The 15,811-nt window shown below is 35.3% G+C and overlaps 1 long non-coding RNA gene across 1 annotated transcript; it reads left to right on the forward strand.

The window, feature by feature from the left end:
- Positions 1-11,608: 11,608 nt before the first annotated feature.
- LOC139817753 (uncharacterized) lies at positions 11,609-13,297 on the forward strand. Its single transcript, XR_011733306.1, has 3 exons — positions 11,609-11,818; positions 12,099-12,203; positions 12,460-13,297. It is a non-coding gene; the product is annotated as an uncharacterized lncRNA (long non-coding RNA).
- The last annotated feature ends 2,514 nt before the right edge of the window (positions 13,298-15,811 follow it).

Genomic DNA, 15,811 nt, shown 5'->3' on the forward strand with positions numbered 1-15,811 from the left:
GGTACAAACACGAATTCGTTTAAAAATGATTGATAGAAAGGATCGGGAAACAAAATAATGACTCATAAACTCTCGGAAAAACTTTTGTAGTCAAACATTTGAACGCATAATAAGGGATAACTATTGATTGAAACTTATAGAAAAAAATATCATAACGTTAAACGTTAAAACGTTAACAATAAATCGTTACTGTAGAATTAAATCACATCAATCATGCTAGATCTCGAGCTCAACAAAAATCTACCATGACAACATGAGATCACCATCGGAAAAGTCGGTTCAAAATGTGCAGGGTCCCAAATAGGTTCATGGACCTAGGAAGATATGGACGGAATGTAAACTTGCGGGGGGACTGATAAGCGCAGTAAGGGGAGCAGTCCATCCGCTCGGCTATTTCCGTAGGTACGGTTCGGATACGACAGCAGCACACACGGACGTAATCTTCGCTTTTGTGTGAGTTGCCAGCACATCCCCTCCACATGCATGCTGTCCCATTACGTGCATGGTCACGTGTGCTGTCGAGCGTCCGAATGTTTCCAAGTCTAACCGAGGTTTGTCGAGCGGATGGATTACTCCCCTCCCGCGCTATCAGACGTCTTCTTGCCCATAGTTCCAGTTTACGCTACCCGAACGTATATAACCTTAGTATGCCACGGACTCAAAAACTCGATTTCTCCTGATGATTTTACAAAACTTTTGTACTTACCACTTATTTGTAAAACCTTACCCAACTAAGATAAGCTACCGTTGCCGAACTTCAGAATATGCTGCAGAAATTTAAAAATCTACCACTTTGGATGACTGTAGCTCAAAATCTCGAATTTTTAGAGCTTCATGCCCACTTACACTTTTAATCTACATGTTAAGAACTACCTTTTTGCAAAGTTTTGAAACATTTGACCGAGAGCCATTTTCCATAAAGATTCCGCGGGGTCCTTTGACATAAATAATGTATGATTATTATACCCCAGGAAAAAATGGAATAAATCTGAATAGACTTGAGCAGATCTCACCAGATCCAATCCACTCAGATCTGGTTTGATCAAAATATTGGCCCTATCTGATCTGATACAATCAGACATGAGTAGATCCGAGCAGATATAAAATAGATTGTTCTATTTTATCATATATAATTAGAAATAATATATGTATATATGTAGCAAATATTATTTATTAATATACTTATATTCTATATGTTTACACGGTGTATTATACATATATATTTAATATCACGATTATAATATTGCACACCGGTTTTGTAACCTTCATATATAATATACTAGCTTTTCGGCCCGCGCTTCGCGCGGGTATAAATCTATCTGTATATTAATTATATATGCTTTAAATTCACCCATTAATTTGAAACACTAAATTTGTTATTTTTTCTTCTTAAACTGTAATCTACATCTTCGTTTTTTTTTAGATTCAACCTTTATTTTACTCTCAGTTTAATACTAATTTTTAATTTAAATACATTTTTTTTTATTTTTAAAAAGTTTCAATTTTTCATCGTGAATTTTTTAATATCCGTAAATTTTGAGATATTGGGCCTTTTTTTTTTTTTCGTCGGAGGAGGAAAATGCCTAATGCATACCCTAGGGCCGGTCCCTAGGGTTATGCCGGACTTGCACCGGCTAAAAACCTCCCCCAACTCCCACCCTCGATATAAGTGGTGTTAAGATAGTTTAAATTCGGCGCGCTTCATATCTTACTATTATTATCCCGTGCATATATTAGTTTATCTACGCGACACTAGGAGACACTATTGTACTTTTATTTTAAGTTGGCTATACTGGTCTTGTCGTTGCAACCGTTCCGTCGTGTCTCGTTTTTTTTGTAACGTACATTTTTCGCTTCGTATATCTATTACGTTCTTTCATTTTCTGTTAAAGAGATATTCCAGAGTGTACCAATAAACTACTGGTATTATACGTATAGTCGATTACGTTATTGTTATCACCTCCACTGGTCAGACACGAATAATAACTCAACAAGTAGCAGCTTTGTTACAAAATTTCTCGATATACAACATTTTTTGTAAAAGATTTCGAATTTCCCTCAATAAGTTGTCCTTGATTGCTGTTTTCATCGATCTTAATTTTGACATTATCTCTTTTAGTTGCTCTTGAGAATGCTACATAGAGTTGTCCATGAGCAAATACAGGTTGTGGCAGATAAATCCCAACTTTTTCTAAAGTTTGTCCCTGTGATTTATTGATTGTCATAGCAAATGCCATTCTAATAGGAAACTGTCTTCGTTTGAGCTTAAACGGGAGTTCCGAGTCATTTGGAAGGAAATCTATCCTTGGTAAGAAGACAATTTGACCTCGAGCTGGGCCAGTTAGAACCTCCGCATAAATAAGATTAGGTTTCAAATCAGTAACAATAAATCTTGTTCCATTGCATAGCCCTTTCTTGGTATTCAAATTCCTTAATAGGATAATTGTAGCACCGATATTTATTTTTAGTCGATGAACTGGCATTCCAGAGGGTGTCAAAGAGTTCAAAAATTCAGTCGGGAAATTTAATTGCTCCTGTGGATCATCACTCACAATAGAGTCAATTGAGAGATATTCCTTTGTTTCTCCTTCCATTAGACAAAGGATTTCGTCATTAATTTTGAATGTGTCCTCATTCTTAGGACAAAGGATTACTCGATCATAGTTAACTTTGATTTGTTCCATGTTAATTTTATCACCAAAAATCTCAGTTATAAGAGATCCTTTTGATATAAAATCCTGAGGAATTTCAATTGTCTCAGGATGTAATCCATCCGTATTAGACAATTTACCTTCTCCGAGTTTCAACAGCCAACTTGCAAATTTTTTTTCCTCTCCGTTCTCATATTTTGCTGGAGTTTAACTTGATTTACATTCCTCCATATCGGGTTATATTTAACAGTCGACTCAATTATTGCTGCTTTATGTGCATGTGGCACTATTGGTAGATTTTGCCTAAAATCTCCTGCAAATAAAATAACTTTTCCTCCAAATGGTTGTGAATTTTTCATCAAATCCTTGAGGAGTTTATCCACTGCTGTTAAGGCATGTCCTATAGTCATGCTCACCTCATCCCATATAATTAATTTAGCAGAGATCAGTTCTCGTGCAGCTTTCGAGTTTTCTCTGATATTAGATTTAGCACTATCATCAATTGGAATGGAAAGTTTGAACAGGGAGTGATATGTTCTTCCTCCTTTTAGAAGTGTGGCAGCAATACCAGTTGATGCACATGGTAGAACTTCCTCGTTTCTTCCTCGGATGACACTCAAAAATGTGTTAAACAAATAGGTTTTCCCACTACCTGCAAACCCATCTATACAAAATAGCCGCTGTGGTTCATTCTCATTATCAATTGCTCGCATGACCAAATCATACACGTGTTTTTGTTCAACATTTAGTGTCGATATCAAATAATCACCACGTCTCCTTTCCTCATCTACGTTATACTCTGTTACGTGAATAATCACTGGATTTGGACTTGGTAATTCTAAATTTTCACAACTACTTCCATTATTCTTCAAAATTTCTTCTATATGATTTAAAGCCATATTTTCAGGATTGACAATATTGCTGTGTACAAAGTCCTCAATCATTGATTCTTTGTATCTATTCCAAAGCGTTGGTACATTTGTTGGATTTCCAAAGATGCAAATGTATGAAAATAGCTCTCTAAGCTGTGCAGGCATATGAATACTTGTCGCTTTCTCCATTGTTTTTTCCCACAGATCATCTGCTTCTACCAAATTCATTGCAATTGCTGCATCTTTAAACGTCTCATAAAGAATGCCGTTGAAAGTTCTCAGATCCTCAAAACATTTAGCTCCAGTCACATGTAGGAGAAGAAGACGGAGATAAAATCTTTCATTATCTTTAATGCTTACTGTGTAAAGCCTTGCAATTATTTTGGCAATACCTCTTTTGCGTCGCTTCCACTTAGTTTCTTTCTTTTCATAAATATAGTGAGAAGGAATATCTGTGTAAAGAAAATGTACCGCATTTTCATCAGATTGATTTAATTTGAACCATGCAGTTAATGTAGTATCTCGGGTGAGCTCTCTTTGTACAGCTTGTTCTTCATTTCCCGCCCGGAAATAAACCATTTGGCGATTAGGCAAATGAACTGCAAGTCTTATTACTGTGTGAGACCTCATAAACAGATCATATCCATTTAGTCTCCACATTGCTTCTGGAGCACTAACATATCTTGCATCTAGAAATGTGTTAACTTCATCTACTGTAATAAGCCTTTTGCCATCTCGTGTTTGTACTTCAATAGCAGCACAATCAAATCCTTTATGAATGTACTTATATAAGTATTTTACGCTCTTAACTGATGAACATATTTCCAAATTGATGTGTCGATCATATTTCATGACTAAATATGGCGAATATGGCACCACCCATCTATTATCAATTTCTTTGCCTCTTACAATGTATTTTTGTTCAGTATTTCTTCGTTGATACATCGGATATCCATTTACATTAGCATTAGTTTCGTCTCGAAATTCTTTTGGAAAATCTTTTGAACATTTTCCATCATCTCCAGTGCAAGGATATTTTCGAGAGAGGTCACCACAAGGACCATGAATCATGTGCTTCAGAACTTTTGCATTAAGTTCTGGATATTTTTCCTCGTCAGGAATTTCAGCCCATACCATCATGTCAATGATTTCTTGTAATCGGGGCTTATCTTCATCACTTAACATTGCAAGTAAATGTAAATGTGGTAGCCCTCTTTTTTGGAACTCAATCACGCCTGCATAAGCTATGACATTTTCCAAAATTCTATTTTGAACGATATCCTTCAAAACTTCTTTGACATCTAAGCTAAATGTTTTTGCGACCAGGTCAGGTCCGATACTCTACTGGGCATCCATCAAGATTTTCTTTAATTTCAGGGCATTGAGGATTGCAAGTCATTGTAATAAATATGTCTGGTTTACCAAACTTTCTGACTAAAGACATGGCATCTTGGTATCTTTCTTGCATGTTCCTTGGACTGCCCATAAATGAGGATGGTAATATTACAGGTACACCAGCTGTAATTCCTTCATTTTGTAATCGATTATCAAGGTGATTCATTAATCCTGAATAAAATTCAGCTCTTAATTGGGGCTGATTCATTTTAATGTAATTAAGCCTATTGGCCTCTGTTTTCATATATGCATCGAGTATGAATTGACATCTCAACTTGCCTGCTCTTTGAAATTGACTAAATTCTGTTCTTGGTGCCAGCAAGTGAGCATAATAATCCATTTGAGTTATTTTGAATCCTGGATATTTAGGATTATGAGATTTCAATTCTGAATACCATCCATCATTACCGTATGGATATAACAAAGGGTAACACATTGGGTCACACCTTTTGTCCAGAATTGAAATTTGTTGTACATCATTTGAATTTTTGTTATAAATTCGAATGTCTCTTTCAAATGGAGGCTCACCATCAATATTTTGAAAAACTACGGCTATTTCATTAGCTCGTGGAGCATTGTATCTTCTTTGATCGTGTTGAGGATTATTTCTAAAGGATAACATCAAATTTGGGGCTTTAGTGCCTTTCGGATTGAGATCTTGTTCAACTTGACTCATCATTTTAAAAGTCTTAGCAAATTCATTGCATTGAACCATGAAGCATGACAGATCTCTCATTAGAGCTGAATCACATCCTTGGTTGGCTTTGTTTTTCATTCTATGGTAAACAGCTTCTTCCGTATCCAAAAAGTAAAGCTGTGCATAACGCGGAGCTTGCCCATCTCCTGGGCGCATTGCCGTCGTGGTCAAATGATGATATTGCCCATGAATCTTTAAGCAATAAGGAGCAACGTTTATTACATCCAAGGGATTCTTATTGCCCGGGGCACCCATGGAAGCCATAGCTAAAGCACTGTTATATGAACGAATATTATTCCTAAAATTCTTAGATTTAGCATCATTTCCCATAAATAATTTTTTAAGAAATTCAGGAAAATTTATGTGTTTTAATTGAAGCTTGCCCTTTTGGCAACAATATATAAATTTTCCATCTTTGGGCTTTTCACATATAAAGTTTAATGATTTGCAAAATTGGCATTCGACATTCATTTGGCCCAGTGTGTGAACAGGCACATTTATTTCTTGACCTTTGGCAATTAGCGCAATTTGGTGATTTCTTTGTTTGGCTTTGCACCTTCTCTGAATATGTCTTCGAGCATCAGCTTCCATTCGTTGAGATCTTGTCTCATCATTTTCCTCTGCCCTCTGGTGAGCATGTCTCTGGGCATCATTTTCAAGTCGTTGATACCTTGTTTCATCATTTTCGTCGGCCCTTTGTTTAGCATGTCTCTCAGCATCAGCTTCAAGTCTTTGAGATTTTGCCTCATCATTTTCGTCAGCCCTTTGCTGAGCATGTCTCTGGGCATCAGTTTCAAGTCGTTGAGATCTTGTCTCGTCATTTTCCTCTGCCCTCTGCTGAGCATGTCTCTTGGCATCATTTTCAAGTCGTTTAGACTTTGTTTCATCATTTTCGTCGGCCCTTTGTTGAACATGTCTCTGAGCATCAGCTTCAATTCTTTGATATTTTGCCTCATCACTTTCGTCAGCCCTTTGCTGAGCATGTCTCTAGGCATCATTTTTAAGTCGTTGAGATCTTGTCTCATCATTTTCCTCTGCCCTCTGCTGAGCATGTCTCTGGGCATCATTTTCAAGTCGTTGAGATTTTGTCTCATCATTTTCCTCTGCCCTCTGCTGGGCATGTCTCTGAGCATCAGCTTTAAGTCTTTCAGTCCTTTCCTTCTTATTCTCATTTTTTCGTCTCTGCCTTAATAGGCTGCTTTCACGACTCACTCTACTCAAATTTTCGCCTTTTCTCTTTCTAGGCATTTTATACTCTTAAAATTCACTTTTTCTCTAAATTCGAAAAATTTACTGTATACTATAATTAAAAATATATACCTATAATTAAGAATATAGCAGTATGACTATTTTAATGTCTTTTTATTTACCTTTTATTAAAAACGAACGGAAAAACAGCCACAGGAAACAGGAAAAAATCTTTATAACAGAAACACAATAAAACAATTTTTTTTTGTTAAATAAAATATTTGTGAAACTAAAAAAAATATGATTTAAAATCCTATCATCATCAGGATAAACTTCCTAAGGAGTGCCAATGCGTATATAACGTACTTGTAATACGCGTACAGTTATCTTCCAAATTACATTAATTGCGTGTTCAAAATGCGCTCATTCAAATACGTAATTAATGCAAATTGAGCATTCAATTTATTAATGACATGTTTTACATATAGATTTGCACTCCTTAGGTTAATTCAATCTCTAATCTTCTTTCTAATCTCTAAAACAACTTTAACTCTTTCTCAAATTTTTCACATGTTACCGATGTATACGTTGCAAGATTTCATATAAATTCTATCAATGTATATAGATAATATAGATTATCTATAATCATTTCAAAAAGCAGGTTTGCAACATTATAAATTTCAGATAAAATTATTAAAGTATAAAAAGCAGATTTGTAACAATAATAAAATTTTTTCAATTTAGAGAGATTTTATAGCACTTTCCACAAAATTCTACTCTTACTGCATTACAATTCTTTGAGATTTGATCAAATGTATAAACAAATTGAGCAATAACACGATTCTACTTTATGAATCACTTCATTATCTCCAAATTTTATCTCCAAATTCCGTAATCGAAAAATTATATATTTCTTTGATATTTTCTTTAATCATATCATATATTCGATCATAAATTCCTGAAAATTGTTTCATATACAATTGTTTAAAATTCGGTCGATTATTTTCCGAAAAATTTAAAAAATGTAACAATAATAAAATTTTGCAATTCAGAGAGAATTGTAAAATTTTATTATTAAAATTATTTTTCCCATAAAATTTTGCAAAGATTATCTATAATCATTTCAAAAAGCAGGTTTGCAACAATATAAATTTTAGATAAAACAAATTTCGTAATCGAAAAATTATATATTTTATATTATTCCATGTAAAATTCTACTCCTACCTTATATTCGTAATCGAAAAATTATATTTTATATTATTCTATGTAAAATTCTACTCCTACCTCATAAAATTTAAAAATATTATAAATATATAAAAATATTCAGAGAGAATTGCAAAATTTTATTATTGTTAGATCAAAGTTTTATTATTGTTAGATCAGAATCTATACAGATAAATTCAATAAAAAGCAGATAATATAGATTATACTTATATATATAGATCTATAAAATCATCATTAAAAAAAGTAGAATTGTAACAATTTAATTTCAGTTAAAATTATTATTTACCTTTAAATCCAAAGGAATGGGAAAATAGAAACAGGAAACAGGAAAAAATCTTTATAACGGGAACAGGATAAATCAAGTTCAAATTTGTAACAATATAATTTTAGTTAAGACCTTTATAACTTTAGAAAAGACCTAATCAGCAGCATGGAGTTCTTTTGCTGCACGACAACGCCCGCCCTCATATCGCCAATATGACCAAGGAAGCCATTCAAACGCTGGTGCTGATTAGGTCTTTTTTCTTGAATAGCCGTGTTGAGTCGTTCCATTTGTTGAACATAGAGTTCCGCGTTGACCGTTTGGTTCCGTTCAAGCAATTCGTAATGAATAATCTCTTCCCAGTCCCACCATATGCACAACATCGTTTTACGCGGATGAAGATCTTGTTTCACGCGCGGTGTCGCTTGTTTACCGGGGCTAAGCCATTGCTTGTCCTGCTTCATATTAATGTACAGGCACCATTTTTCGTCGTTAGTAACGATTCGGTAAAGAAATCGTTGCTTGTGTCCATGAGTTGAGCGGTGACGAGCAAGCAAACCAGCGGAGATTTTGGCTCGTTAATTTTTGTTGTTGTCACTTAAAGCATGCAAAACCCATGCTCCACACTTCTGAACCTCGAATGATTTAAAACATTATGCCAAAAACATTTAATGACATGCGAAATGTTAAAATTAAAAAAAACGGCGGGAACTTAGTTGCCAACCTAATATATACATATGTATTTACAAAAGAATATGTTGTTTTCTTTTTTTTTGTTGTCTTTTTTGGCATTTTACCGACAAGTTTGTCATTGCAGGGTTTCTTTACGTCGAATCCTTTACGGGCATGCTTTGACTTATTGCTATTTCGTTTCATTTTACATTCTGTCTTATATCTCTTCAGCTCTTTTTCAATTGCATTTTGGTTATCTACACATGAAAAAGAAATAAATCTGAAGAAATTCTAGCGTGCAAATTTTAAAGATTAGATTAGGTTATATAGGCTAGGCTGTAACCGGGCCGAGGAGTGATACCCCCCTTATGTTCAAAAGGTGTGTCTCCGACACGGTCGCCACTCGATTTTTACCCAACAAACCGAGAAAAGATTATTTCGGATATATTGAATTTCCCAACCTTCATTACGCCCCGCTGATTCCTCTTTCCTTTTTTCTGTTTCAGGTCGCCCTTCGCCGCCGGATCTAGGACCAAGCATCTCGGACCTTCTCTGAACTGCAGCTGTGCACCGCCGACTTCGCCCTGGACCTTTGCTGGAACGCCTTTGGATCTCCCCGTACGGATATCGGATCGCCGACAGGTAAGTATCAGGATCAGGTAGGTATATATTTTAGGTAAGTTGATCGCACACGAATGAATTTAAGTACTCTGATTTCTTTTAGATCATAAAATATAATCTATTTTATTCTATTTTCAGATACAAGTGTTTGTGGCAAAGTTTCAAAGTGTTAACGCGACTACCGCGGGATGTTCAACGCCGAGAGTCTAAGTTTCTATCGCAAGGCTTGTTAAGACCGAATCGACTGTTCTCTACGAGGCTCCGACGAAGAATTCCTCGATCTCGGGGTTCTGCTCCGGCTCCAGGCCTCCGGTTGCATCCCCACTTTGGTATGGCTTCGCCTACTTTTGGGACATCTGGGGCCCAGATGTGGCTTACACCTGTTTCCCAGATGTGATGCTGTTTGACTTCCGCGTTCCTGGTCTTTTGTCTCGTTGGACAGGTGCTTCATGAACAAAAGCCCCTTTGTTCGACCCATTCATTCGCTATGTGTACTGTTAGCCGTTTTGTCGGCTAAAAGGGATCGGGCTCCGTTCGCGATATGAAGGATGAAGGAAGGCGTTATATTGAACCACTTTAATAAATTGAGTTGCCTTACACGAGTGTCCTTATTACAAGTTCCACTTCGCGTTTCGTTTATAGATAACTCGCAGGTGACTCGACGCGACAGCTTGATGGTTTCAGACCGACTGCCTGATTGTTCGATTCGGCGGTCTTACATCGGTTTCCGGTTGCTACCTCGGGGTCGCCCGCGGTAGCATTAACCTCTATGGTCAGCGCTCGGCGCTGACCTTCGCGTCAGCGATATTGGTCCTCGTGGATGGACCTTGCTCTCTACGTTTCGTCGCTGGGGTCGAGTTTCTTTAACGCTTGGCAACTCGGTTGCCAAGGGCGTTGTGCGCTCACAACACCCTTCCCCCCGCGGAAAAAGAAAAACGTAGTTTTTCGTTTATTTATGCGTCTTTTTTTTCCCTGAGAGGTTACAATCTGATTTTCTTATGTGCTATTTTTACATGATTGTTTTTTTTTTTTTTGTTACAAAGTTTTAATGGTCCCTTCTTTTTTTTTTTATTACATAAATGATTACGGCTATGATACTTATTACTATTACAATTGTGACCGTGGAGCCTATGGAATATATAATATTTTTATTCGTGAATATGCTGGGTTGGTTATTTTCCATCTCCTTTTGGATTTCTTCTAAACTTAAACTTATTTTCATTAATTCTGTTGGATCTTTGATTATTGGTTCCAGTTTTATTTCTTTATCAGATTCTATTTTATTATTTACCGTTATACTTTTTTCTATGATGTCTGTTATATTAAACTCTGGTAAATACATTTTTACATATTTATTGTAAACTCGATTTGTTGTCTCTAAATATATATCTGGTGTAGTTAGTTTACAACTGTCGCGTAATGTTATTTTTCCGGTTTTCTCTATTTTATTTTAATTTCCGGCAATTCGTTACATTGAATTACTATGTCAATTGTCTTTGGGGTGGAAAATAACCATGTCTGAGGCTCGGATACTGCAATCCAGAATGTTACATTTGATATAATGTGACGTTGCTTACGATTTTCTATATGTGTAGACGTTTTTACAAAGAGCTGTATTTCGGTCGGTGCATTCGCCGTTATAAAATAGACAGGGAGGTTCTGAGCGCAGGTGAACTTAGTATTTTCTTGTGTACATTTATTTAAATCGTTTTCCTTTTAATATTACATAGTTGTGATTTTCTCGATTTATCCCTAATAGGGTGTGAGAGGGTTCTAGGAAGGTGAAAACGTTGTGGCTATTGTGTACTGGTACAGGTGTGATCTTTATTATTTCATACATTGGATACGCTATTAATGGGAACGCTAGGATAGTGTATATGTTCGAATTATCATAATACGCGTTTACATCTAGGTATTTTTGGATAGAGTTCCAGTTTTCGGCTTGTATTTTAAATGGGAAGTTTAATCTTCTATCTATATGTGAGGTCGCTTCTCTTAGTTCTACGATTATTTTTTCGGTTGGGAGTACAGTCGTTCACGGAAAGGTTGCAACACTTTTTTTTTGATGATTTTTGGAACGCGCAGAAATTTTGAGATCGCGATCCACCATCTCTGTATACACGTAATGAACGGTATGATAGCTGTCAAAGTGAACTATACAAGGTGGAGGTTCACGAAATGTATCTTGTGCGCCGCGGAAAATCTTAAGATATCAACTGGATACTGTAGTATCGGGGTTAGTATAAAAGAATAAGCTAAATACACAATTTTATTTTATAAATTAATTTTTATTTTCAAGACATGTGTAACATTAAAAATTAATGTAATATAACCTATTAATATAATTACTTATAATTATATTCATATATGTTATATTAATTTTAATTACATAATTAATTACGTAATTAATAACATTAAAATTAATTAATAACATATTAATTTTAATACATAATATTAATACATAATTAATATAACAGTAAAATTAACCGGTGTCTGAATTAATGTTCGGCAAGCAGAGGACATCAATCGATCGAAGAAGCTACCGTGGAAGACGTGGATACTGAGACCGCGAAGCCACATCACCACTTCAAAGCCAATCCTTTTCGTCAAATAACAATGAAGTAATCTTTCTAAAAAATTACAATTATAAAAATTAATTACTTACAAATTCAGTTTTAGTATAAAATCATCATTTTATTATAATTATATTAAGTTGAGAAGATAGATTTACTTACATTAAATTGCCAGATCGCTGATTACTATTGACTGTTCAGTAAGAACAGATCAATCGCAATCTGTTGTCCGCTGCAATCCAGAGCAAATCTCTTGTAGAAATTCGTTGTGGGATTAAGATGTGCACGTTTTTGTTCACTCTAGTACTGGGATCTTCTTTCGGCTGCAGGGCCCCTGAACCGACATTAGGCAGGCATGTTTGGAAACGGCGATACGTCCTCGGGTGCTGGAGAGGAGTTTGTGAGCAGCTTGAAGACCGGTACCAAGGGCGTTGTTATTGTCAAAAGTGCCACAGAACTTGATGGGCAGCTAGGCGAGAAGGTCACGGAATCGGCAGGCCCAAAGATATTTCGAATGACTTTTGCCTTGTGCCATGTCTATTCAAGATTTTCATTCCTTTATTCGTTCATTCATTTACGAGAGTTGTTCACGTTACAATCATTCAATTTCAAACATATTATTCATTTATTCATACATCATCTTGGTGAAAAAACTTCTCATACTTTCTCAGAAATTTTACAAGAATTGGGACTTGTGAAAAATTCTGAAGAAGTATATGATATTTCTCAGATACTTTCAGAAATAATTGAAGATTTTTAGAATATTTCAATATCCGTATATATGAAAATTTCTGACAAATTGCACAGATTTTCTCATATTTATTCAGATTTCTGCAAGAATATATTAGCGAAAAATACTTTATTCTTATTTCGTCTGAGATGTTTAATTCGTATAAAAAATCTGAAAATTTTTATAGAAATTCTGATTAATAATGTGAAAAATTCTGATATTTTTTTACCAGGGCATCCATGGAAGGTCACATAGTAATAATACCGTGTGACACTTCCATATGATTCTCTATTTCTACATTTAATCTTTGGGGCATAGATGCAACTAAATTTTGGAATAACTCGTGCCTTGCGCGGAAATCTTCCCATACGATGAGAACATGTTGCGCCAATGCCTCGCGTCTACGTGGAAATTGAGGATTGCATATTTTCTGAGTAGGTTGTTCCTCTCGTTTTCTATAATGTTACGCGCCCAGGCTCCTAATATGCGATAGCGCAAACCGTGCGGCGTAGATGGCGAGAACAGAGACACAATCGATATAAATCGGCTCAATATAAACAATTAACCGAACGCCACAAAGAACAACGGCTTTTGCCTTGCAGCATTTGGCACAGAAGCATGAATGGACAAATACCGTTTTCTCGAATGAGAACGTATTTTCGATGGATGAATCTGGGCGTGTAACATTATGGAAAACGAGAGGAACAACTTACTCAGAAAATATGGAAACCTCAATTTCCACATAGACGCGAGGCATTGGCGCAACATGTTCTCATCGTATGGGAAGATTTCCGCGCAAGGCACAAGTTATTCCAAAAAGTTGCATCTATGCCCCAAAGATTAAATGTAGTAATAGAGAATCATATGGAAGTGTCACACGGTATTAATACTATGTGACCTTCCATGGATGCCCTGGTAAAAAAATATCAGAATTTTTCACATTATAATCAAAATTTCTATAAAAATTTTTAGAATACTCAGAAATTTTCAGATTTTTTATACGAATTAAACAACTCAGACAAAATAAGAATAAAATATTTTTCGCTAATATATCCTTGCAGAAATTTGAATAAATATAAGAAAATCTGTGCAATTTGTCAGAAATTTTTATATATACGGATATTGAAATATTCTAAAAATCTTCAATTATTTCTGAAAGTATCTGAGAAATATCATATACTTTTTTAGAATTTTTTACAAGTCCCAATTCTTGTAAAATTTCTGAGAAAATGTGAAAAGTTTTTTCACCAAGATGATGTATGAATAAATGAATAATATGTTTGACATTAAATGATTATAACGTGAACAACTCTCATTAATGAATGAACGAATGAAGGAATTAAAATCTTGAATGAACATGGCACAAGGCAAAACTCATCCGAAATATCTTTGGGCCTGCCGATTCCGTGACCTTCTCGCCTAGCTGCCCATCAAGTTCTGTGGCACTTATGATAATAACAACGCCCGGGTTGGTGCCGGTTTTCAAGCTGCTCACAAACTCCTCTCCAGCACCCGAGGACGTATCGCCGTTTTCCAAACATGCCTGCCTAATGTCGGTCCAGAGGCCCTGCAGCCGAGAGAAGATCCCAGTACTAGAGTGAACAAAGACGTGCGCATCTTAATCCCACAACGAATTTCTACAAGAGATTCGCTCTGGATTGCAGCGGACAACAGATTGCGATTGATCTGTTCTTACTGAACAGTCAATAGTAATCAGCGATCTGACAATTTTATGTAAGTAAATCTATCTTCTTAACTTAATATAATTATAATACAATGATTATTTTATACTAAAACTGAATTTGCAATTAATTTTTATAATTGTAATTTTTTAGAAAGATTACTTCATTGTTATTTGACGAGAAGAATTGGCTTTGAAGCGGTGATGTGGCTTCGCGGTCTCAGCATCCACGTCTTCCACGGCAGCTTCTTCGATCGACTGATGTCCTCTGCTTGCCGAACATTAATTCAGACACCGGTTAATTTTACTGTTATATTAATTATGTATTAATATTATGTATTAAAATTAATATGTTATTAATTAATTTTAATGTTATTAATTACGTAATTAATTATGTAATTAAAATTAATATAACATATATAAATATAATTATAAGTAATTATATTAATAGGTTATATTACATTAATTTTTAATGTTACACATGTCTTGAAAATAAAAATTAATTTATAAAATAAAATTGTCTATTTAGCTTATTCTTTTATACTAACCCCGATATTACAGTATCCAGTTGATATCTTAAGATTTTCCGCGCCGCACAAGATACATTTCGTGAACCTCCACCTTGTATAGTTCACTTTGACAGCTATCATAACCGTTCACTACGTGTATACAGAGATGGTGGATCGCGATCTCAAAATTTCTGCGCGTTCCAAAAATCATCCAAAAAAAAGTGTTGCAACCTTTAAGTGAACGACTGTACACGCGTTAATAAAATATTGTGTTTTGCGTAAGTCAAGTAATCCGTAATGTCATTTATGTCTGTCGTGAGGTCATTTAAAATAGCGGTTAATACTAGTAGTTGTTCGTCTATTCCCTCTCGGTATATGAGCTGTTCCTCTAGTTTTCTCGTAACGTTAGCCATTAAATTTTCATTATATGAAAGTGTTTGTTCTAGTTTTTCCATATGACCTATGGTAGCATTAATGATTTTTAATTGATTTTTTGCTGCGTGCTGCAACGTTTGTTGTTGATTATTTAGTAATTGTATTTGTTCGTTTATTATTTTCGCGTCTTCAGCGTCCATAGTGCCAAATAATGTTTTACTTATTTGACCTACAGCGTCGATCAGGCCTCGTTTAATTACTGGTGATCGGTAAATGGTTCGTAGTTGCTCTAGGTTGCGTGTCGTTTTACTATTCTCTCGTTTAATGGTCTGGAGAGTGATTTGGCATGTGTTTTTGACGC

Source organism: Temnothorax longispinosus, chromosome 8 (assembly GCF_030848805.1).
Source record: "Temnothorax longispinosus isolate EJ_2023e chromosome 8, Tlon_JGU_v1, whole genome shotgun sequence".
NCBI lineage: Eukaryota > Metazoa > Arthropoda > Insecta > Hymenoptera > Formicidae > Temnothorax > Temnothorax longispinosus.